The 26,072-nt window shown below is 38.9% G+C and overlaps 1 protein-coding gene across 4 annotated transcripts in view; it reads left to right on the top strand.

The window, feature by feature from the left end:
* The first annotated feature begins 2,686 nt into the window (after positions 1-2,686).
* The window catches only part of BTBD7 (BTB domain containing 7), a 90,839-nt gene continuing 67,453 nt past the window's right edge, over positions 2,687-26,072 (top strand). For 3 of the 4 annotated variants that reach the window (XR_011504738.1, XM_044774246.2, XM_070514218.1), the window contains exon 1: positions 2,687-2,826. The gene's annotated coding sequence lies outside the window, so the exon portion shown is untranslated. Of the gene's footprint in view, positions 2,827-3,147; positions 3,300-26,072 lie in introns of those variants that run through there. The other variant, XM_014832092.3, reaches the window with a different exon arrangement.

Genomic DNA, 26,072 nt, shown 5'->3' with positions numbered 1-26,072 from the left:
GAACTCATACTCTTCACCACTACTGACCACTATCTTAGCACTGGCCTTTTTTTTCCTTTCAGTCTGTCTCCCTATTTAGATTCTAAACTCCTCAAGGGCAAAGAATTACTTTTTACCTTGAGCATCTAGCACTGTGCTTGGCAGATAGTGCTGGATGCTTTAAAAAAATGTATGTTGGACTGAACTGAAATAGACAAATCTAAACTCTGACGGAAGTGTAAACTGAGTTAATTCAGTATCTTGAAAGAACAGCTAAGTGGTATAATAAGAAAACACAAGATGGATCAATTAAAGGGTGGAAAAATTCATGGAACACGTAGCATATTTTCTGTGAAGGCAAACTGGTACCCAACTAGTCTACTAGATAGATAGACAAAAGGACAAGGTGGCACCAACAGACCTTATTCGTCTTTTCAAAAAGCCTTTGATAGATTTCTACATCAAAGGCTTCATAAAAACGGTGTGAATGGGGCTGGCCCCGTGGCCGAGTGGTTAAGTTCCGCGCTCCGCCGCAGGCGGCCCAGTGTTTCGTTGGTCCGAATCCTGGGCACGGACATGGCACTGCTCATCAAACCACACTGAGGCAGTGTCCCACATGCCACAACTAGAAGGACCCACAACGAAGAATATACAACTATGTACTGGGGGGCTTTGGGGAGAAAAAGGAAAAAAATAAAATCTTAAAAAAAAAATGGTATGACTACGGAATTTTAGAATGCTATTGTTGTTAGTATTGTTTTAATTTTGTTTTTCAAATTGTGTCTAGGAACTAGAACCAAAGTCAAGCAATGAAGATTAAGAATAAATAAGAAAGTGTAAATAGTGGGGATTTATTTTATTTAACATTTAATAAATTATCAAGGAGTGGTATGGACAATGGAATTTTTAGTTTGTATATAATAGCTCTTTCAGCTAATATAATACTTAACTGATGAAGACAAAGGCAAAATAATGTAAAATAATTATAGGTGGCTCGAATTTTGATAAGATTCCATTATGTGTTTAGGGGAAGTATAACAGTATAGGGGAATAGCAGGTGGGCACCCAGAGCCAATTCTTTGCTCCAAAGAGATGAGCCTCTCTCTCTTGTATTTTCTCACATTTCCATGCAGTTCTTGTCTACTGTCCACACCGGTGTGCTCAGTTGAAGAGAACCTTACCAGCTAGAGGAGACCTTTCTTTGGACAAGGGAATATTATAATGCCTGCTACAATCTCCAAACTTTCAAGAATTGGGTAGGAGGAGACACACAGAGTGAAAGGGGAAAAAGGAATATAAATTGGAGAGAAATATCTTTTCAAGAAAGTAAGGAGGTAATGAATGCGCACAATAAAGATGCAACAAATCTGAAGAAAGTCCACAGAAAAGCAGTGATCATATTCAGACAGAAAATCTTTCCTTTGAAGGATGTCAAAAAAACTTAAATCCTCCAACCAAATACGAAACATATAAAATAATGAAGCACCAAGAGATGTTTAAAAACACAGCACAAAGTTCGAAGTTTCTCTTATCTTTTTGAGCTTAGAGGTAGTTTGAGAATAACAAAAAGGTTCAGTGTGACATAGAAAACGTGTTTCTCAAAGGGTGGCTAAGAGATTGAAAATGCAGATACTTTAAAGAGGGTTTTAAATAAATTCCCAGAGGACAAATACATCATCTATTGCCAAAGCCTGTCAGAGACCTGTGACAGGTAATGTGCCTGGTGACCAGGGTCAGAATGTCTGCGTTCTAGTCCTGGCTTGCCTACTCAGTAATGCTGCCTATGCGCCCGTGGGCAAACGACTTAGTACTCCTGCTATTTTCCTTAGCTGTAAAACGGCTTAATAATACCTGTATCTCAAAGAGTGGTTTTGGTGTTCAAACGAAGCCATGTATTCAATGGTGTTTTGAGAACTGTAAGGTTCTGCACAGATATAAGGTGTTTTTCTTATTGCACCCCTGAAATTATTACAAACTTCTAGACAAGGTGCATCTAGGGAAGAGCTATTTGGCTCTCCCCTGTGGCGACTGTGTGCTTTCATCACTTCTTTTCCCTCGTTTATGGGGGTATCTTGTTGAGGTAAACTTTCAGTGGTTTTTTTTTTTTCAACCTATTGTACAACTAGCAAGGTGGTGTCCATAAAATTACCACGCAGACAGGGCTTAAGATAAACTGCCAAGAAGCCACCGAAAGGCCAAGACCGTCAGAAAGGACTTTTCCTTGGAAGCGCAGTCTTCTCTTTGCGAATGATGCATTGTGCGCGATCAATCAGGATGCTGGCCGCCGAATGGAAACACGAACTGGTAGAACTGGTCCCCTAGTAACGTAGTTATTATAATTCCGTTCTGATACACTTCATGATTTGTCACAAGTCCCTGGAATAAGCAGGATGCTGCAACGAGCTTCCAACTCGCAGCGCCCTGCCCCGCGCTCGCGGGCGTGGAGCCGGGATAATGCGCGCGCACTCGGCTCCAAATGCTCCCGGGTCCCGCGAACGCGCCTCCCCGGCGCGCGCGCCGCTGGCGGCCCACATGACCCCGGGCGCGGCGACGGCGGGGACGGGCGGGGCCTCGGGCCGGCGCCGCAGCGCCGCGCAGGCGCCCCAGGGCCGCGCCGAGTCGAGCCCCTCCTGCTCCCGCTAGGAGTCAAGATGGCGGCGTGGGGAACCTGGAGCAGCCCCGGAGCCTGAGCCACTGACAGGAGCGGAGAGGGCGGCGGCGGCGGCAGGAGGAGGATGGCCGGGGGTGCTGGCGCCGGCGCGGACGGCGGTGCTGGTGGCGGCGGCAGGGGCGACGGCCGCGGCCCCCGCGGCGGCAGCAGCAGCAGCGGCGGGAGGAGCCTCCGGGGTGAGTGTCCCTCGGTGTCTCCGAGGCTGGGAGCCGAGGCTGTGCCCGGCGCGGCGCGGGGCGTTCCGGCGAGGAACGGGCTGTGCCGGGGCGGGGGGCGCCGGGCTGGGGCCGGGCCGCCGGTGGGGAAGGGGCGGTCGCCCGTCGGGGGCTGAGGCGGCGGCGGGGGACCGGCCGGTCCCGGTGCGCTCCAGGGGCGGGCTGGGCTGGGCTGGGCTGGGCGCCGCCGTCCCGGGGGCCGGGACGCGAGGTGTGGCGCTCGGGGCGGGGAGGGCGGCCCGGCCGGCTCCGGGCTCCGAGGGGCGGGACCCGGCGCTCCCAGGACGCCGGGAAAGCGCTCTCGAGAGTCGGGCGCGTGTTTACCCGGCTGCGGGGCTGCGACCGCCCCGGGGTGGGCGTGAGAGCGGCCGGCCGGAAGCGGGGAGGGACAGGCCTGGGGACGGCGGCTCGAGGGGAGAAGTTCGATTGTCCGCGTAAGTTACCGTTACGGGGTCGAACTGGAATTGCGTTTGACAGGTCGGAGGGGAGACAATACCGAGCGTTCGATAAGGGAGTTTGTGCTTGGGGTACTCGAATGGCAGAAAACGTGCATGTTTCAGAGCCTTTTCGTCTGCACAGCTGTTTACTAGCCTTACCCCGAGGATGAGAACTTTCTCACCGTGTTTTTGGAGAAGCTCTGGGGGGTGTTGCTTCTGCTTTGAACTACAATAGCACCTCTTCACATACCAGCACAGATAATAAGTACTCTGGGTTAGGCCTTGTCTGCAGAAGCAGTCTGGGTTGTCTTTACCAGAGAACTGTTCCCTTTGCTAAAACATCTTATCGTAAGGTGGAAAGAGGCATTTTTACAGGATTACTTAGTTTTTTCACCTAGCAGAATCTTTTGTCTCTGAAGAGCATCCATTTCTTTTAGGCTGCTGAAATAAATTACTTTCTTCCGGAAATGTGGAAGAAAGATTTAAAATTGCAAGAGTCGTAGGTGTTAATGGCAGCTGTGATTACACTTGTCCTGGAATTCTGGGGTCAGAAAAACCTTTAGAGATCTGGTGTGACTTGTTTTAGAGCCGGGTAACTAGGCCCAGGGAGATGAGCGATTTACTATGGGTCCTACAGCTGGCCCGTGCTTGGACCCAAACTACGATCTAGGCCTGTACGTCCCATTTAGAGAGCTCTTTTCACTACACTCCTGAGCCTCTCATGCTTCACTGATTGCATTCTTCACCAATACCCATCCCCATCCCTAGGTCTTTTGCAGTAAAGTTGAAAGCAGAAATGGGAGAGCAAGCCTCACTGGGATTCTGACAGCTACTGTCAGTTCACTCAAGTTACTGACAACGTTTTCTTTCCCCCTAATTTAATAAAAACTGACACTTCATTTAGAATTTTCATAGGCCTGTGACTACATTTTCGCCCAATTATAGCATGGCTCATTCTTGCATGCATTCAGTAAAACCCGTAGGTCAACTACTATATTGTTCTGTGCCCCAACACCAGCATTTAAATGAGTTCTTTGAATCAGACTCTAATTTTAGGATTTAAAACACCTGTGTTGTGATTGCCAGGTTATACCACCTGGTTTCCATGTATCTTCTTGAGTCACAGCGGTTTTCTATGTTGTGTGTCACAGGCTAACCTTTAGAAAAACAATAGTGTCAGATGGTTCTGATTGCATATTCTAGTCAGTGAAACTCACACACCGAAGTTGTACCTTGTGTTCAATTACACGGGTGATTATTGAACATCTGCTTTGTGTTTTGCATTATACTAGGTGCTACAGGAGAAAAGAAGGAAGTGTAATATATAGACCTTGCCCTCAGAAAAGATAAGATGTACCACTTTGAGTCTAGGAGACAATCTGGAAGGTTCTACCAGTACAAAGAATGCTGTAGGTATGATGATACATGGAGATGAGTGAGGCCTCAGGAGTCGAAAGAACTTCCTGGAGCACTTGTGATTTGAGCTCACCTGTGAGGGTTTCGATTTACAGAGAGATTGGAGCAGTTACTTTGTGAGGTAAAAGCAAGAGTATAATGTGGAGATTAGCTTTGGGGGAGGGGCATAGAGGGAAAGTAGGGTGAGCCCACAGCTGAATTTCTTCGGGAGACTAAAAGGAAAACATCAGACAGTTGGAAGGATATCTTTCTCAAGAAGAGCTTGAGTTCTGGATTGAGGAGATTTGGATTTTTATCCTCTTGTGCAAGATATGGGGAGCCTTTGCGAGTCTGGAGGCCAGACATTAATGTGATAAACCAGCAAGATGAAGCCGTCACCGATCTGCAGGTTGAGTTAGAATGCGGGGAGAATGGAATGAACCAGGGACGGCAGTAGCTGTTGCGGTTACGTGGGTATGAAGATATGAGATCCTAGACTAGGGTGGAGTCAGTCAGAAGGAAGTATAGCAGACATTATTTTTGGTTTTGTTTTTATTGTGGTAAAGTATATATAACATAAAATTTGCCATTTGAACCAGTTTTAAGCATACAGTTCTGTGGCATTCAGTACACTCACGTTGTTGTGCAGCCATCATCACCATCCATCTCCAGAATTCTTTTCATTCCCAACTTAAACTCTGTACCTATTAACCACTAACTCCCCATTTTTCTTTACCCCCAGCCCCTGGCAACCACCATTCTACTTTCTGTCTCTATGAATTTGCCTAGTCTAGGTACCTCATGTAAGTGGAATCAAACAATATTTGTCCTTTTGTGACTAATTTATTTCATTTAGCATAATGTCCTCAAAGTTCATCCATGTTTGAGCATTTGTCAGAATTTCCTTCATTTTTAAGGCTGGATAATATTCCGTTATATGTTTATACTACGTTTTGTTCATCCTTTTATCTGTCAGTGCATACTTGGTTTACTTCCACCTTTCCCTATTGTGAAGAATGTGCTATGAACATGGGTTTACAAATATCTGTTTGGGTCTGTGCTTTCATTTCTTTTGGGTATATATCCAGAAAATTTTACATTCCCACGAGCAGTACATGATATTCCACTCTCCACATCCTTGCCAACACTTGTTAATTTCTGTTATCTTGATAATAGCCATCCTAATGGGTGTGAAGTGGAATCTTATTGTGGTTTTGATTTGCATTTCTCTAATGATTAGTGATGTTCCTGTCTCTTCTGTTGCTTATCAGCCTTTTGTGTATCTTCTGTGGAGAAATATCTAAGTTCTTTGCACATTTTTTAATCAAGTTGTTTGTTTTTTTGTTGTTGAATTATGGGAGTTCTTTATATGTTCTGGATATCAGTCTCTTATCAGATATATGATTTGCGAATATTTTCTGCCATTCCCTACATTGCCTTTTCACTCTCTTGAATGTCCTTTGATGCACAAAAGTTTTTCATTTTGATGAAGTCCAGTTTAACTAGTTTTTCTTTTGTTGCTTATGGTTTTGGTGTTATATCGAAGAAATCATTGCCAAATCCAACGTCATGAAGCTTTCTCCCTGTACAACTCTTCTAAGAGTTTTTCCTCTTAAAGAACTCTTACACTTAGGTCTTTGCATGTGGATATCCACTTTTCCCAGCATCATTTGTTGAAAAGACTGTCTTCTTTCCATTGAGTGGTCTCGCCATCCTTATCGAAAATCACTTGATCATGTATGTGAGAGTTTATTTCTGAACCCTATCCTGTCTCTTCCATTGGTCTGTAAGTCTCTCTTTATGCCAGTACCGCACTGTTTTGATTACTGTAGCTTTATAGTAAGTTTTGAAATCAGGAAGTATGAGACCTCCAACATTGTTCTTTTTCAAGATTGTTTTGGCTATTTGGGGTCCTTTGAGATTCCATGTGAATTTTAGGATGGATTTTTCTATTTCTGCAAAAAATGTCATTGGGATTTTTTTGAAAGCGATTGCAATCAATCTATAGCTTGTTTGGAAGAGTGTTGACGTGTTAATGTTCAGTCTTCTAGTCTGTGAACACTGATGTCTTTCCATTTATTTGTGTCTCTAATTTCTTCCCACAATGTTTTGTAGTTTTCAGTGTAAAAGTCTTTCATCTCCTTGGTTAAGTTTATTCCTAAGTGTTTTATTCTTTCTGATACTATTGTAAATGAGATTCATTTCTTAATCTCCTTTTTGGATTGTTCATTGTTAGTGTATAGAACACATTCATTTTTGTGTGTTGATTTTATATCCTGCAACTTTACTGAATTCATTTATTCGTTCTAACAGGGTTTTTTTTTTTTTTTGTATGAGGAATCTGTAGAGTTTTCTACCTATAGGATAATGTTGTCTTCAAACAAAGATAGTTTTACTTTTTCTTTTTCAATTTGAATGCCTTTTATTTTTTTTTCTTGCTTAATTGCTCTGGATAGGACTTCCAGTACTATATTGAGAAGTGGTGAAAATGTACATCGTTGTCTTGTTCCTTATCTTAGAGGAAAAGCTTTCAGTTTTTGACCATTGAGTATGATGTTAGCTGTGGGTTTTTCATAAACGACCTTTATTACATTGATATAATTTCCTTATATTTCTGGTTTGTTGAGTGTTTTAGCAGGTATGTTTTAAGAGAAAAGCAGTTATGGGTGCTAAGATAGTGTGCATTATGTTAAGATTGGAATAAATAGGAATCACTTTAATTCAATGCACAGAACATCTTTTAAATCACAGGATTCGAAAGAGTCCCCTTTTTTGAGCATTGTTGGAGTTTTTAGATATAGTTATAGTTTTGATGTAATAGAACATTAGACTAGGAATCAAACCTCCATTCAGATTCTGACTACTTTTTATAGTTTTGTGTTCTTAAGTAAACCATTTAGCCTGTCTGAGGCTTAATTTTCCTCATCTGTAGAAAAGAAATATATAGATAGATAGATAGATATATGTATACACACACAAACACACGTACAGCAATGTGTTACATGGCAGCTTTGCCACCTTGTAAGTGTTTTTTATTCCATCCTTTCCCTCCCCGTTACCACTTCCTTACTAGCTTGGACTACTTATTGAACAGCCTACCCTCCAAGTCTCTGCCATTTGTTCTCACCCTCTCCTTCTCTGGCTGTTCTCCATATTGCTACCACACTTATGTTTCTAAAAAATCCAGTTGGAACATGTTACTTCCCTATTTTAAAAAACCTGTGTTAACTTCCCATTGTCTATAGGATAAAGTCCAAACTCATAAGAGTTTGTAGAATGTGTCCAACTTTAGATTTCCCATCACTCCAGCCATACCAAGCTGTTTCTTGTTCCTTGTGCTTTGTTTTTCATGTGTTTATCCTTATTTATCCTTAGAATTCTCCTTATTCTTTGTCATCCAGGAAACTCTGAGAAGATGATTCATCTCCCACTCTAGGGGGAAATTTTGATTACTCCAAGTCAATCAGCTTAAGGCATTTCCCTATAAACTATTATTTGTCCTAGTCAGTTTGAAGGGAAGGAGTCATTCTGTTTCTGTGGGAGAGAATTTTTCCCCTATTGTATATGAACAAGAGAACATGTGCCCCAGTGGCCACTGGCAGCTGTCTTGTGACCACAGGGATGATAAAGCATGCCCTAAGGGCAGCAGAGCAGAGAGAGAGAATGAACCTAGGTCTATGATAACATCATTTTAGACACTGGGCCCAGGGCTTTTGCTACCATGGGATTTCTCCTCGTGTAGATAAATTCCTTATTGCTTAAGCCAATTCTTTGGAGTTATTTGCCATCAAAAGTCTCCTGATTGATATAGTTGTCTTTATTCTTTAAGACCCAGTTTAAACGTTACCTTTACCAGTAGTCATAAACTTTCTGTCTTAGTACTTTGGACCTCTCTTCCAGACTTTCTGCACTGTATAATAACTTGCTTGTGTGTCTGACTCCTCCTCATAACTCTGTACTTTGAGCCAAAGCCTACAGGATGTAGCACAGTGTCTGGTACATTATAGATACTGAGTAATTGAGTTGTTAGGATGAAACTAACATGAACAAGTGCTTTGTAAACAATTTTTAAATAAACATGAGATGTTACTGTCTTTAAACTAAAGTGAAACGGAAAAATCCATTATACCAGACATGCAGAGTGTTGTTTGCTTGCCCTTTATTATTTTCTAAAAATGTTCATTTAGATTAAAAGTTTGACAGTCTCCTCTGGCCACAGTCCCTTAAATTTTATAAAAAATCTTACCTACTAAAGCAAGATTCCTGGAAGGAGCAATAATGGATTGTATTGTTACTGCGCAATTTCCTTCCTTCTTTAGGGGGAGACTTGAATGCCAGAGTTAATTTCAAGTATAATATATATCTTTTTTCCTATATTTTGAAATTAGATCTGTTTTATCTGAGATTTATTTGTGAATTTTTCTTTAAAGAAAAATTCCATAATATGCTTCATAAGACCTAATAATCTTGTCTTCAGAGTTTCCTAAAATATCTCTTGCTTCCTTGAGACTAGACATGAGAATTTTCTGGTAAGCAAAAAAGCTTTGTGGCAGAACTAAATGAGTTTATAGTGAATGTTAGTAATAGCTTATGACAGAGAAATCTCTTAATAGCCTTAATTAGGAAGTCATAGTTCTGTCACATGCTTCCACAATAAAGACTGACAAAGGAGGAAGAATGGGGAAGAAGAGTTAAAATTCCCAACTCTGTATACTTCACCATTTGTTGGCTTCAGTCAAATAAATTAAACTTCAGCATAGTGATTTGTAGTTATTTTTAAAACAAGGAATAGAATATACATTAGAAATTGTAATGTCATGTATCAGGATGATTATGAAAAGACAAATTTGTCACATTTGGTTATGATGAACAGTCTTCTTGTTTTGATAGCTAGTTTGTTACCTTTGTGCTTTGGACCAAGTAACCTCTCTGTACCTTATTCCACATCTGTAAAATGAGTAGTGTCACCCTACTCAGGGATCTTCTTTGATTAATTAAGATAATCTATGTGAAAACACAATATGGTGTCCAGAACATAGGTGCTCAGACGTTTCTTTTTTCTCCATGAACTTTTCAAAATTAAGTGAATGCGTTTAATGCCATTTGGATTTCAACTTTTGAGTATTTAAGCCAAGATCTCTCTTCTGTATGTATGCATTCTTTCTCTCTTGTGGGCTTTTTAATTCTTGAATAAGAAACGGTCTGTCACTTAATTGAAGCATTAGTGTGTGTGTGTATATATATATAGAGATATAGATATATACACGCACACATATATTTCTTTTTTTTTTTTTTTAATTAAACAGCAGTAAACAACTCTTTAGAATAAAGTTCAAACTCCTTATCATGGATCACATGGCTTTTGTTATCCAGCCTGGGCTCATATCTTACCACTGCCACAACCTGTTCCCACTGTGCTCTACATACAGAATTACTTTTATTTCCTCAGTGAACGAGGTTTTGTTCTCTCCTTGGGCCTTCACATAGTCAGTTCCCTCTGCTCTTTGGAGCATTATTTTGGCGTTCCAACCCCTCTCCCCATTACCTTCACCAGGAAAAGGAAAAGTTTACACCGTTTGTTGTCAGTCTTACATCTTCTGTCAGATGTCACTCTCTCAACAACAGCCCCATAAGGTAGGCACTTTTATTATTGTTATTATTATTATTATTATTATTTTTGCTGAGGAAGATTCACCCTGAGCTAGAATCTGTGCCACTCTTCCTGTATTTTGTATGTGGATCACCACCACAGTATGGCTGCTGACAAGTGATGTAGATCCGCACCCAGGAACCAAAGTGACGTGCACCAAACTTAACCACTAGGCCATGGGCTGGCCCGTAGACATTTTTATTATTATCAGACACAGAGAAGATAAAAAATTTGCCCAAGATCACACAGTTTATAAATGGCAGAGCTAGACCCAGACCCAGGCAGTTTGGCTCCAGAGTTCTTCATCTCCACAAATCTATGCTGTTTCCACATAGTAATTGCCTCTTTCCCTGATTGCTCCTAAGTACCTTAAAAGCCAAAGTTTTGTCTGTCTTGTTCATTGTTATATCCCCATGTGTGTGTGCACATAGTAGGTGCTCAGAAAATGTTTGCATGAATGAAAATTCTCTTATTTGAGAGCAGAGTGTTTTGATTAAATCCCTCTCAGTGCTTCTTACGTGATACATATAACCACTGTTAACTCTTTTTAGCCTTTTATATCAATTTCACTTTGCAGCTTAAAAAAGTGGTGCTTTATAGACTTATCACATGGTATCCCTATGAACTGTTAAAATATAGATCATTTGTAACTAGTTTCTAAATGGCACAATAGGAAATTTTATAAAATAAAATTACACTAGTATATGGACTCAGATCATTTATATCTATTAACTTTTATTTTTTATTGAGTTAACGATAGGTTACAATCTTGTGAAATTTCAGTTGTACATTATTGTCTATCACTCGTGTTGTAGGTGTACCCCCTTCACCCTTTGTGCCCACCCCCCACCCCACCTTTCCCCTGGTAGCCACTAATCTGTTCTCTTTGTCTGCATTTTTAAATTCCTCATATGAGAGGAGTTATCCAGAGATGGTCCTTCTCTATCTGGCTTATTTCACTTAACATAATTCCCTCAAGGTCCATCTGCGTCCATTAACTTTTTAATGGATGTGAATTCTCTGGGTATAGGGAATTAAAAAAAAAAAAAGTTTTAAAAAAATTCTAAAAGAATTTTAGACCTTGACTGTATCCCAAAAGATAGGTCGTTTATGTCTATCTAATAGCCACAGGGTAGCTAATGATTTAAGGCATGCGCATTGTCTTCGTGTTTATGGGAGAAGTTGGAATGCCATTATATTTCAATAGACTTTTCAAATAAGTGACACCTTGAAGCTTCTTCCAGCATCATGCTCTAATCAGGGTCACTAGATAGAGAACCAGAGAAGTCTTCCTCCTCCATAAATGTTCTCACTTTACCAAAGACTGTTTCTTTGGTTAATCTTTCTCTCTTTTGTATCCCTTATACTCTGCATACAGGGTTTCCCAACCTTGGCACTGTTGACATTTTGAGCCAGATAATTCTTAGTTGTGAGGGACTATCCTGTGCCCTGTAAAATGTTTAGCCACATCCCCAACCTCTACCCATGAAATGCCAATAGTACCCTCCCCTATTCCTGGTTATGGCAACCAAAAATGTCTCCATGGGTTGCGAGATGTCCCCAAGGGGCCAGAATCACCCCAGTTGAAAACAACAGCGTTACTACATCATTTCTGTCCTCTTACTCATTTGCTGTTGTGGGGACCTGAAATTGGCCACCCCAAGATATGTTTCTTTGGCATCAGGATTATTTGAGGCTGATTGCTTTTGATAAACTGGGACAGGGAAGGAGGCTCTGAGGAATGGAACTTGCCCTTTGTTAGGTTATATTTACATTTGTAAGGTAAATCTCTATCTGTAAAAGGTGCCTCCCTCTCTGTACCAGGAAGAAGAAAGGAGATGACCTTCTCTCTAAAAACTCTTAATCAATACCAAAGGCAGGGACTTAAATCTGCATTTTATTGTGCTTCTCTAGTAACCTCCTGTAACTGACTTCCCTCCCCCTCCCAACTTTGGCGTTTCTTTAAGGATTAAGCATCTTTCTTTAGGTTAGGAGCTGATTGCTGTGCCCACCTGTGACCGCCCAGCTCCAGACAATTGACTTGCCTCCTGCTACGCCCTCTGAGACAGCAGACCACTACCTGCTGTGTCCATCAAGGGCTGTGCTGACAGGGCAATCTTGTGACTATTGTGGGAGGGACATTTCAATCACATGTGAAACACCCTGTTTGGGGGTATATAACCACTATGTGCACCCCACTTCTTCGGTGCCCTTTCTTCCTTCAGGAAGAAAGCCCCCGGGCCATGGTTCCTCATAAAGCTTTGTTTAATTTTCTCTTGCTATTCTGTCTCATGTGAATTTAATTCGTTCTCCGGCCAGACCAACCCACATTTGGGAAGAGGAAATGTCTTCCTCCCCTACACTGTAATATCTCCTCCTCTTTCATTCACACACCTTTCTAGACTTCCAGATCCCTCTCTACTACTGCTTTGCTTCCTGGCACCTTTTTGCAGCCTTTTTTTAAAAAAAGAGTTATAAAAGTAAAACTTTAAAAAGAGTTTTTAAAAGAGTTATAAAACATGTGCTCTCTCCAAATTTTCACTATCGGCTTAGTTTCCTCTCTTGAATTCTGTGAGACTACATTCTTCTGATTTTCCTCTACCTCTCTGGCTGCTCCATTTTGGTCTCTTGTATCAGCTCTACATAATTGGACAGTGGCATAATCTTTGCATTTTTCTTACTTTCTCTTATCTAAGTCCTGCCTTTCTTGCCTCGTTTCTTTATATGTTGTCTCTCACATGCCTGTTAATTCTTAAGCTGTTCTCTCTGTTGAAATGCTCTTACCTACATTTCTTATGTTTAAATTCTAACATCCTTCAAGGACCAGAGCAGATGTCATCTTTGCATGAAAGCCTTTCCTAATCACCCTCCTCAAACTTCCATGCCATGTTCATATTCTTTCTCTCTCTGTATCCACTTGCAGCTTTGTGTTATTTATTTACCGCAACACGTCCTGCACTAGACAACTCATTTTTGTGTCCCTAACAGTACCTGGCTACGTTCCTTGCACATAGCTGGTGTTCAGACAGTTGTTGAAGGAATGATGAGAAGGTAGCAGTAGGGTGGAAAGAATTTAGTAAAAACAGTGATAACCTGAGGGGTTACTTAAGGTAGGAGAAAAAGAGGAACAATGAAGAATATTTAAAATGGATCATAGAATTCTTTACATTCTCTCCTTTCATGGCTTCTGTGATATGGGCCTTTCCTGATTTTATTCTCCATTTCTAAGCACTTTATTTATTAAGGGCCCATTATGAGCTAGGCATTCTTCAAGGTACTTGGAATACATAGTGAAAAAGGACACAGTCCCAGTACTCTAGGAAATTAGTCTCTTTGAGGACATGGAAATCTTAATCACCCTCACAGAATGCTAAGTATTGAAATTGAGGTGTATCCAAAGCTTTCTGATAGCACAGAGGAAAGGATGACTTCTCAGTGTGAATTAAACTTCATTCAGATGCCACATCTTACATGCAGCCTATTCTGGTCACTACCCAGCCTAATTAGTGTTTTCCATGCTTGCCATTACTCAGTTCTCTTCCAGCTCCCAAGTCATCAGCATTTCCTGTGGCTCAGTACTTAGCCTTCCGTTCATTCTTCTATATCCTTTTCTTTAGGAAATGAATTTAGTTTCAAGGCCTCAGCCAACAACTTTCAAATCTCTACTAGCTGGCTACAACAAAATTTTTTTTTTAATTTTATTTTTCCTTTTTCTCCCCCCGGTACATAGTTGTGTATTTTTAGTTGTGGGTCCTTCCAGTTATGGCGTGTGGCATGCCACCTCAGCATGGCCCGATGAGTGGTGCCATGTCTGTGCCCAGGATTTGAACCAGTGAAACCCTGGGCTGCCAAAGTGGAGCATGCAAACTTAACCACTCGGCCACAGGGCCAGCCCCCAAAACATTTTTTTGTTGTGAAATAACATATGTACAAAGAAGTACATTAAACAAATTTAAGCTTAACTTAATTTTTTGGCAAATTATTTTAAAGCTGACACCACCCTGGTCATGAAATAGAACAGTGTAAGCATTCTAAAAGCTCCCCTCGTGCTTCTTTCCAATCACAACCACCTTCCTCCTCTGTTACACGTAGCCACTATTCTGATTTTTATGGCAGTTTCTTTGAAGATTTTTTTAAAATAGCTTTATACCTGAGTACTAACTATTTATTCCAAAACAATATCGTTTCATTTTGGGAGGCTGGAAGACAGAGATAGAGGGAAACATTTCACGATATCCCATTTTGTACCTGCATTGGGATCCCTAAGACCATCCCAGCTTCACTAGGAGGACTCACAGGGCTCAGCATATAGTCATACTCATGGCTATCATTATTACAGCACAGGATACAAAAAAGCATCAGCAAAGAACAAAGGCTCATGACGTAAAGTCCAAAGGAAACCAGGCACAAGCTTCCAAGAGTCTTCACCTAGTGGAGTCACACAGGACACACTTAATTCCTCCGGCATTGACTTGTGACAACATGTGTGAAATGTTGTCTACTAGGGAAGCTCGTTAGAGACTCAGTGCCCAGGGTTTTTACTGGGGGGCTACGTACCCACTACCTAGCATGTACCAAAATTCCAGGCTCCCAGAAGGAAAGGAGAAATTCAGCATAAACCATATTGTTTGCACAGTTGAGGCACAGTGAACCATTCTTATCATAAGTTAAGGAACACTGGGAACACCCAAAATCCAAGTTCTTAGAGACCTTTCTAAGGATAGCAGTCCCAGGCATGCTGTGTTAACTTTTTTCTGGTTAATATCTTTTGATTTTTTAATTCAAAATTTAAATAAATAATTGGTTTCACATTGTGTTATTTTCTCTCAAAATGTGTCAACACCAGCCCCGTGCAAACCTTCTTCACTTCATACTTTGACTGCTACCATATGATTGAAAATGTGTTCCGTGGAACACAATACATGGCCTGTTATTGGTTTTTCTTAGAAAGATTTCCATGATTAGTCAAGTTAGGAGAGGCTGAATTAATCAGAGTTAAACGGGTGCTTTAGCTGCAGGACTCTCAGCCTTTTTCAGTGAGGTGTATGACCTGGTTTCTACCTACCTGTCCTGCCTTGTCTCCCATTAATCCTCCTTACCCCACTTACCCTGCATCGACCACCTTGGCTTTCTTGCTGTTCCTAGAATTTGCTAAACTGTTTACTCTGCCATAACTCCCCAACATCACATAACTGCCACCTCTGTTAATACATAATGTCAAGCATTGTTGATGTATTATTTATATTTATGAATGTGTTTAAGTCAAGATCTCTCTTCTGTATGCTGTGTGTTCTTTATGTCTTGTGGGCATATTAATGTCAATAAATCAAATTACTCATTCTTTCTCATAGCAGCCCATGCTTTTCATGGCATTTATCCCAGTGTATAATTTTATTTTTGTTTAAGTGTCCGTTTCTCTCACTTGACTGTAAGCAGTGAGCACTAAGACTGTTTTGTTCACAATTATAACACCCAGCACTTAGCATAGGTCACATAGTTGGTACTCAAATACTTGTTTAGTGAAGAAGTCTACAAAACTGGGCTATATAATACATAGTGTTTCCCAAATTAACCAGGATGGTTTTTTTCTTTTTTAAGGCTCATTTCAGTATATTTTGCAAGACGAGTGTTTTGTAAAATACATTTTTGGAAATACTGATATAATTTAATGTGTAAAATACCTGCAGAGTATGAACAGGAGATAGGATTTGTGGCTAGGAGTTTGTACTTATTCTGTATTCTTGATTGAACCTGTTAGGAAGATTAATTCGATGATGATATGCTAGGTGAATTCGACTGGAAGCAGAGAACAAGTTTGATTTTGTGACAGTTCAGGAAAGAGTTAATAAATAGTGGCTTGGTCTAAGTTTGCAGTGGGATTGGTGAGCCAGTTGATCTAGAGGAGAGGGATGAGGGAGAGATGCCTACCATTTTGACCCTGGATACCCAGAGTATCTTCAGTAAAAGACATTTGGATAGAGGGGACTAATTGAATTTCTTCTCCCCAAAAGCATCCTCCAGTTATCTGGAAAACATGCATCTCGTTTCTAAGCAACACCAGATAATTGAGTTGTCTTCATATTTAGGATTTAGTAAAATTTTTTAAATTAGCGCATTGAATTACTTAATAATAGCTGTGCTGTAAACTCTGTAACCACCTAATGTCAACTTTCTGATCTGGTTGAAGCGTGTGTTTGCCTACATAGTCTAATTTGGAGATTACAGCACAAATTAAAAAGGCTTTTTCATAGTTATTCTAACCACTTACATATTTATATATATATAAATTTTTTTCTGATATAAAATGTTTACAGCAAGAACATGAAACCCAGAAGTTACAAGAGGAAAGGATTTAACCATTTATGACAAAAGCCATCATAGTTTTAAAAGGCTAATGTGAATATTCTCCCTAGATATTTTAACATTAATATAAAGTGCCAAAAATTAATAAAAAGAACTGCCAAATAGAAAAATGAGCAAAGAATATAAAGAAACATAGTAGAGGCCAATAAATATATTGAGATTCAGTTTTACTTATAATTAAAAAACAAAGATTAAAATAGTGGTATCATCTTTTATCTATCAGATTGGCAAAGACTAATAATGACCAGAGTTTTCGCCATTCTCATGCGGAGTTACTAGGAGTACGAATTGCAACTTTTCTGACAGTACATCTGCAAATTAGAAATATGGATACCCTTTAATCCAGTAATCCTACTTCTTGATATTTATTCTAATAGCATAATTTAGAGTGGTCAGTGTAAAAAGATTGCAGGACTGTTTATAATATTGAAAATTGGAAATGATCCTCAGTATGGATTTGGTAAAATAAATTATGGTATATCTACACAATACAGTTCTATTTAGGGATTTTTAAAAGAGAGAGTAAAATTTTCTACGTCGCTATGTTTCTATATCCCTGGTATATTATGATAATGTATAGAACTGTTTATAAAATATTCCTTCTTAAAACTGTTTAAACTTAATTTATGTCAAAAATGCTAAAAAAGTAGAAATCAAATTGTTACTAGTTATCTTTGCAGGAAGGGAGGCAGATTTTAGGGAATTGCCTTTCTTTATACTCTGCTGTTTGGGTTTTTTTAATTTAAACAACAAACATGTTATTCTCATAAGTGAATGGGGAAAATAAAGACTCTAGGGTGGGTAGAGAAGAGAAGATTTAGCAAATACCTTACTCTTTGTATATTATGATCTGTTCTACAATCTTTAAAATTCTTTTGAGACTCAACAGTGTAAATTCCAACTTTTCAAGTTCTCTGGTAATAGAAGTCAAACATTTCTAGGGAGAGGAAGAAACAGACTGTTATGCTAAAAAATTACTTTTCTCTGAGTTTTTAATAAAGTAAATAAAATGTTTTAATTTTGTAAAATAGGAAAACTATTGGGGCATGGGATGTATGTTGTTTGACAGCAGTGCATGTGTACTGTCACCAAATAATGGTCTGTATTCTTTTTTTTTTCTTTTTGGTAAGGAAGATTGGCCCTGAGTTCACATCTGTTGCCAATCTTCCTCTTTTTGCTTGAGGAAGATTGTCACTGAGCTAACCTCTGTGCCCATCTTCCTCTATTTTGTATGTGGGACAGCACCACAGCATGGCTTGCTGAGCAGTGTGTAGGTCTACACTCAGGATCCAAACCCGTGAACCCTGGGCCACTGAAGCAGAGCACGAAAACTTAACCACTATACCACTCAGCTGGCCCCTGTTTTGTATTCTTCATGCAAAAGAAAAGTGTGGATATGGAGAAGAAAAAGTTCATAATTTGGAGTCCTGCAGCTAATCATCAAATTTGGAAAGAGCCCTTAAAGTATTGTATTCAAACTAATTCGTATGCTTGATGTCTAGCGGTAAAACATTTGTAACATGGTTCACTATAACTTTTTGTTTTTGTTGACTGTTTACACTAAATGTTTGCCATTTCTATTCTTGGATAACATACTTAAATATTGATATATTAATTTTACATTTTAATATACATCTGAATGCATAGTATTTAATCTTAAGCTTGAAAACTATAATAAAATGAGAAAATAGCTACATTTAAAAATTATTTCTAATAATTGAGTGTCTCTTTTTTTTTTTTTTGAGGAAGATTCACTCTGAGCTCAGATCTGCTGCCAATCTTCCTCTTTTTTTGCTTGAGGAAGATTAGCCCTGAGCTAACACCTGTGCCAGTCTTCCTCTGCTTTGTATGTGGGTTTCCTCAATAGCATGGCTTAACAAGTGGTGTAGGTCCACAGCTGGGATCCAAACCTGTGAACCTGGGCCACCGAAGCAGAGTGTGCTGGACTTAACCATTGCACCATGGGGTGGCCCCTCGAGTGTCTCTTTTAATGATTCTTTCACTAGTTTGGGTTTTCTTATCCTATTTAGAATGATGAGCTACAAGATTTTCCTAGTGACTGTTCCTAGGTTGTTCATGACTCCTTAGAGGTTAGCTTTTTTAAAATCATTTAAACAGCTAAGACAACAAATTTCAGACCATGCTAAATATGCATTTATAAAGCAGATATTTTATTTAAGTATTTCGTTAGTATTAGTATTCTTAGAACACCAGGAATATATAGTTTCATTTTAGTATCCAAAATTCAGATATTGGGGCCGACCTGGTGGTGCAGCAGTTGAGTGTGCACATTCCACTTTGGTGGCCCGGGGTTCGCCAGTTCGGATCCCAGGTCCCAACATGGCACCGCTTGGCACGCTGTGCTGTGGTAGGCGTCCCACATATAAAGTAGAGGAAGATGGGCACGGATGTTAGCTCAGGGCCAGTCTTCCTCAGCATAAAGAGGAGGATTGGCAGCAGATGTTAGCTCAGGGCTAATCTTCCTCAAAAAAAAAAAAAAATTCAGATATCTCCTGCCCCCAAATTAAATTATGTATCTCTGCATTGTAACCAGAGTTCGAAGAACCAAGCTCACCTCTTCATCTCTCTGGATTCTTTTCCTCCTTTTCTAGTTTTAAAATTCTAATGGTTACACCTAAAACAATGTTGCATGGCTTAGTGGGATGTGATGTACTTTTCTATTTTTTTCAGATTGCATTTTAATAGGAAAAAAAGTGAGCAGCCAAGGACTGACAGCTGTTTTGAATTATTATAGGTTATATTAGAAAAAGCCCACATGCCTTAATAAGATTCTCCTAAGCAAAATTCTGACAAGTAATCTCTATTTGCAGTAATACAGTGGAATTTTATAGAAAAATGCTAATTTAAAAGATATCTTCATTTAGCATGAATAAATATGTTTTCTGACTTGACTTTTTTTGGTGGTAGGGAAATACTATTCTTACACATAAGCTACTAACTACAGGTCCACACTCTTACTTATAATTTGAAATTCCAAAAGTTCTGAAAACAGTTGTTTAGGGAGACTCATCTGATGGCAAACACTGATATGACCTAGATTCACTTAGCAACAAAACCTGACCTGAACTAACATGGCTTAGTCTAAATATTTAATATATTTTACTGTAAATATTGTTTGATTATGAAGTACTATGCCAAATCTCACTGGGGGGTATTTACTTAGTATACAGTAGATGTTCCGTATGCCATATTACTTTCTTTAAAAAAAACACGAAAGACAAGGCTGGCCCAGTGGAGTAGTAGTTAAGTTCACACGCCCTGCTTGGCAGCCTGGGGTTTGCCAATGGTTGCCAGAGGGGAAGGGGGTGGGGGCATGGGCGAAAGGGGTAAAGGGGCATATTTGTATGGCGACAGATAAAAGTTAGACTGTTGGTGGTGAACACAACGCAGTCTGTACAGAAACTGATATATAATAATGTACACCTGAAATTACACAATGTTATAAACCAATATGACCTCAATAAAACAATTGGAAAAAAATGCAGTGCCTAAAAATCAAAAGTGAAATAAAACTTATAAAGTGTATTTCCAGTTGGTGATATAATCACACAGAGTAAACTATTCCCAGTGACTTACATATACAGTAATTTGTAGGATATCTTGAGTTGGATGTATCCTAAGGGTAGAAAGAATTGCAGAAAAAGTAAAATGATTTTCATTTATCATATTGTTGATGGTAGTGTTGACATTTTAATTCTCGGCTGTTGTGTATTGTGGGATGAAGTAGATGAGCAGTTATATAGGCAGCATTGAAAATAGGGTTTTGGCATGTGAGAAGGGAGGAACAGATGAAAGATCAATGAGATTAAGTAAAAATCCTATAAACCTGAATTTGGATTGGCAGCATCAGTATAAAATGTAATATATTTGTGTGTGTATCTATATACATGTATATATAGATATGTGTGTATAAAATTGCCTAGTTCTGTACTAAAAACAGGCAACGAGCACCCCTAGCACCCAGATTGTGGCTTCTGAATACCATTTCCCAGTGAAAGAAATTAGGGCTTCTTTAAAGAGATGGCTGATTCTAGGTCTAAGGCAAGAAAAATACAGGATACCCCTGGAATAATATGTAACCCTAGAAAGCAAAGAAGCTATCAGAGACAAGTAGGGTTGTGTCATAAGGTCTCAGGAGCCAGTTTGAGTAAGCTTCCACTATGCAAATAGGGGACACTTTGAGGCTCAATAAGGATAACTATAAAGGATTGAAACCCATCAAATACATTTAAATCCTTGAATACTAAATTTTTTTTAAAAACTCACTGAGCATCTTTAGAGGATACTGGGAAGTTAATTGTTTTTGAAAATTAGTAGGTAAAAGTAAAGAATCATTCATTTATTTTGCCTTTCTGTACAAACCGTATCAGAGAACTGAGTAGCTGATGGGTCTGTCTTTCAGAAGTATTCCAGCTAATGAATAAAGAAGGAATGATAGCATATCACCATGTTGCAATCCCTAATGAATTAATGGCTCTGGTTGGTGATCACTGATAATTGTTAATGTCACAGACTGAAAAGTAGACACTGCGTACCTTTTGTTGGAAGTACATCACTACCTGTTAAATGGTCTTGGCAAAATAAACTTTAAAAATGCAAAAATAATCCTGAATCTAATCAAGTCACTAGATCTGTCAATTACAGTAAATACAGGGGTCAGAGGAACATATTAAAGTACACCATAGTGATGCATTTGGCAAAATCCAGACTATGGGAAATTACCAGATAACCTGATTTCTTCAACAGAAAAATTGCAAGATGGTAAAAGGATGGGGGAGGACTTGTTAAAGTAGATTTAAGAGACGCAGTCATCTAGTCATAATGTGTAGACCTTATTTGGATCCTGATTCAAACAAAGAAAAAATAAACCGGTTGGGGAAATGTGAACCCTCCTGGGAAGTTCATATTAAGTAGTTATTGTTCGTTATTTCAGGTGTGATAATGGTACCATAGTTGTTCTTTTACATCCTTTCTTTTAGAAATGCATAAGGAAGTATTCACGGATGAAATAATATGCTGCCTGGGATTTGCTTCAGAATAATCGAGAGAGATTGGGTAGAGAACGGATTGGAATGTGGTGATAGAAGATTGCCACAAATTAGTAATTGTTGAAACTTGTTTATGGGCAGAGACTTGTTTTACTGTTCTCTCTACTTTTGTGTATTTTTTTATTCCTTATTACAGAAGTTACAAACGTATCTCCTGCAAAGGAGGAAAAAACAAGTAATAGGATGGAGCAAAAATAGAGAAGCATAGTCAAGTTTTCAGTATTGGAATGCTGGGGGATTGATATTTATGGAGTATAATCCACAATTCAGAAACTTTTTATTGTTCACTAATAATACTGAGCACTAGAGATTAATTTAAGATCTGTCCCTTAATCTTTGTTGAGTGATAAAGTGGAAACTTCAGCAGTTTAAGACTTGAGTAATAAAAACAGCAGTGTGGTGAAGATAGAGAAGCATAAGGAAGGCATGGCTGTTGTCTTGAGAAAGGTTGGTATAGGACTGAAGACTTTTTTTTTGTTGATATCATAATAGTTTTTAACATTGTGAAATTTCAGTCATACATTATTATTTGTCAGTCACCATATAAATGTGCCCCTTCACCCCTTGTGCCCACCCCAAAACCCCATTCCTCTCTGGTAACCACTGATCTCTTCTCTTTGTCCGTGTGTTAGTCTTCCACATATGAGTGAAATCATACGGTGTTTCTCTCTCTGTCTGGCTTATTTCACTTAACATCAAGGTCCATCCATGTTGTTGCAAATGGGACGATTTTGTCTTTTTATGGCTGAGTAGTATTCCTTTGTGTGTGTGTGTGTGTGTGTGTGTGTGTATGTGTGTATCTCTATTTCACATCTTCTTTATCCAGTCATCACTTAATGGGTACTTGGGTTGCTTTCACGTCTTGGCTATTGTGAATAATGCTTCAGTGAACATAGGGGTCCATAAGTCTCTTTGAATTGGTGATTTCAAGTTCTTTGGGTAAATACCCAGTAGTGGGATAGCTGTATTGTATGATATTTCTGTTTTTAATTTTTGAGAAGTCTCCATACTGTTTTCCATAGTGGCTGCACCAGTTTGCATTCCCACCAGCAGTGTATGAGGGTTCCCTTTTCTCCACATCTCTCCAACATTTATTTTTTATCTTGGTAATTATAGCCTTTGTAACGGGTATAAGATGGTATCTTAGTGTAGCTTTGATTTGCGTTTCCCTGATGATTAGTGATGTTGAACATCTTTTCATGTGCCTATTGGCCATCAGTATATCTTCTTTGGAAAAATGTCTGTTCATATCCTCTGCCCATTTTTTGATCGGCTTGTTTTTTCTTGTTGTTGAGTTGTGTGAGTTCTTTATATATTTTGGAGATTAACCACTTGTTGGATATGTGATTTGCAAACATTCTCCTGATTGGTGGGTTGTCTTTTCGTTTTGTCCCTGCTTTCCTTTGCCTTCCGGAAGCTCCTTAGTCTGATGAAGTCCTGCTTGTTTATTTTTTCTTGTGTTTCCCTTATTCAAGTAGAAATGGTATTTGAAAAGATCCTTCTAAGACCGATGTCAAAGAGTGTACTGCCTATATTTTCTTCTCGTAGTTTTATGGTTTCAGGTTTTACCTTCAAGTCTTTGATCCATTTTGAGCTAATTTTTGTCTATGGCAAAAGATAATGCTCTACTTTCATTCTTTTGCATGTGGCTGTCCGGGTTTCCCAGCACCATTTCTTGAAGAAACTTTCCTTCTCCATTTTATGTTCTTAGCTGCTTTGTCGAAGATTTGCTGTCCGTAGATGTATGGTTTTATTTCTGGGCTTTCAGTTCTGTTCCATTGATCTGTGTGTCTGTTTTTGTACCAGTACCATGCTGTTTGGATTACTATAGCTTTGTAGTACATTTTGATGTCAGGGATTATGGTGCCTCCAGCTTTATTTTTTCTCAGGACTATTTTAGCTATTTAGGGTCTTTTGTTGCCCCATATGAATTTTAGGATTCTTCTATTTCTGTGAAGAATGTTGTTGGGTTTCTGATTGAGATTGCTTTGAATCTATAGACTGCTTTTGGTAGTATGGACATTTTAACTGTATTTATTCTTTCAATCCCTGTGCATGGATTATCTTTCCATTTCTTTATGTCCTCACCAGTTTCTTTCAATAAAGTCTTCCAGTTTTCATTGTATAGGTCTTCCACCTCCTAAATTTATTGGTCAAATTTATTCCTAGATATTGTATTCTTGAGTTCTCTTTCTGTTGATTCATTATTAGAGTATAAAAATGCAACTGAGTTTTGTAAGTTGATTTTGTACGCTGCAACTTTACTGTAGTTGTTGATAATTTCCAGTAGTTTTCCAGTGGATTCTTTAGGGTTTTCTATGTGTAAAATCATGTCATCTGCAGACAGCAATGGTTTCACTTCTTCATTGCCTGTTTGTATTCCTTTTATTCCTTTGTCTTGCCTAATTGCTCTTACCAAAACCTCCAGTACTATGTTGAATAAGAGTGGTGAGAGTGGGCACGCTTGTCTTGTTCCTGTTCTGAGAGAGATGGCTTTCAGTTTTCCCCCACTGAGTATCATGTTGGCTGTGGGTCTATCATATCTGGCCTTTTTATGTTGAGGTACTTTCCTTCTATTTTATTGAGAGTTTTTATCATAAATGGATGTTGGATCTTGTCAAGTGCTTTCTCTGCATCTGTTGAGATGATCACGTGATTTTTATTCCTCATTTTGTTAATGAGGTGTATCACATTGATTTGCAGATATTGAACCATTCCCTGTGTCCCTGGTATAAATCCCACTTAATCATGATGTACGATCTTTTTAATGTATTGCTGTATTCGATTTACTAATGTTTTGTTGAGGATTTTTGCATCTGTGTTCATCAGCGATATTGACCTATAATTTTCCTTCTTTGTGTTGTCCTTGTCTGGATTTGGGATCAGGGTGATGTTGACCTCATAAAATGTGTTAGGAAGTATTCCGTCTTCTTCATCTTTTTGGAAGAGTTTGAGAAGGATGGGTATTAAATCTTATTTGAATGTTCGGTAGAATTCTCCAGAGAAGCCATCTGGTCCTGGACTTTTCTTTTTTGGGAGGTTTTTGATTACTGTTTCAATCTCTTTACTTGTGATTGATCTATTCAGATTCTCTATTTCTTCTTGATTCACTTTTGGGAGGTTGTATGAGTCTAAGAATTTATCTGTTTCTTCTAGATTGTCCAGTTTGTTGGCATATAGTTTTTCATAGTATTCTCTTATAATCCTTTGTATTTTTGTGATATCCATTGTAATTTTTCCTCTTTTGTTTCTAATTTTATTTTTTTTGAGCGTTCTTTTTTCCTTAGTGAGTCTGGTTAAGAGTTTGTCAATTTTATCTTCTCAAAGAAACAGCTCTTTGTTTCGTTGATCCTTTCCACTGTTTCATTTGTTTGTTTCAGTTTCATTTCTTTCTGGTCTAATTTTTATCATTTCCTTCCTTCTGCTGACTTTGGGCTTTGTTTATTCTTCTTTTTCTACTTCTGTTAAGGGGTAGTTTAAAATTGCTTATTTGAGATTTTTCTTGTTTGTTAGGGTCGGTCTGTATTGCTATGAATTTCCCTCTTAGGACTGCTTTTGCTGCATCCCATATGAGTTGATGTGGTGTTTTCATTTTCATTTGTCTCCAGATATTTTTTTTATTTCTTCTTTAATTTCTTCACTGATCCATTGGTTGTTCAGTAGCATGTTTTTAGTCTCCACATTTTTATCACTTTCCCAGCTTTTTTCTTGTGGTTGATTTCTAGTTTCATAGCATTGTGGTCAGAAAAGATGCTTGATATGATTCAATTTTCTTAAATTTATTGAGGCTTGCCTTGTTTCCCAACATATGTCTAGCCTTGAGAATGTTCCATGTGCACTTGAGAAGAATGTGTGTTCTGCTGTTTTTTGATGGAATGTTCTGTATATATCTGTTAAGTCCATCCAGTCTGGTTTTTCATTTAAATCCATTATTTCTTTGTTGACTTTCTGTCTAGATGTTCTATTCATTGGTGTAAGTTAGATGTTAAGTTCACCTACTATTATTGTGTTGTTAATATCTCCTTTTAGTTTGTTAATAGTTGCTAGAACTGAAGACTTTTGAGATACATTCTCTTTCAGAGGAGAAGACACAAGATTCTGGATCAGAATGCCTGGGATCTAGTTTTGGCTTTGCCATTTTACTAACACATACAGTCAGCCCTCCATATCTATGAGTTCCACATCCAGGGATTCAGCCAACAGTGGATGGAAAGATCTGGGGTGGTTGCCTCTGTACTAATCACGTACAAACCTTTTTCTTGTCATTATTCCCTAAACAATATAGTATAACAA

This window comes from Equus asinus, chromosome 7 (genome assembly GCF_041296235.1).
Source record: "Equus asinus isolate D_3611 breed Donkey chromosome 7, EquAss-T2T_v2, whole genome shotgun sequence".
Taxonomy (NCBI): Eukaryota; Metazoa; Chordata; class Mammalia; order Perissodactyla; family Equidae; genus Equus; species Equus asinus.
This window is presented reverse-complemented; position numbering and strand designations above follow the sequence as displayed.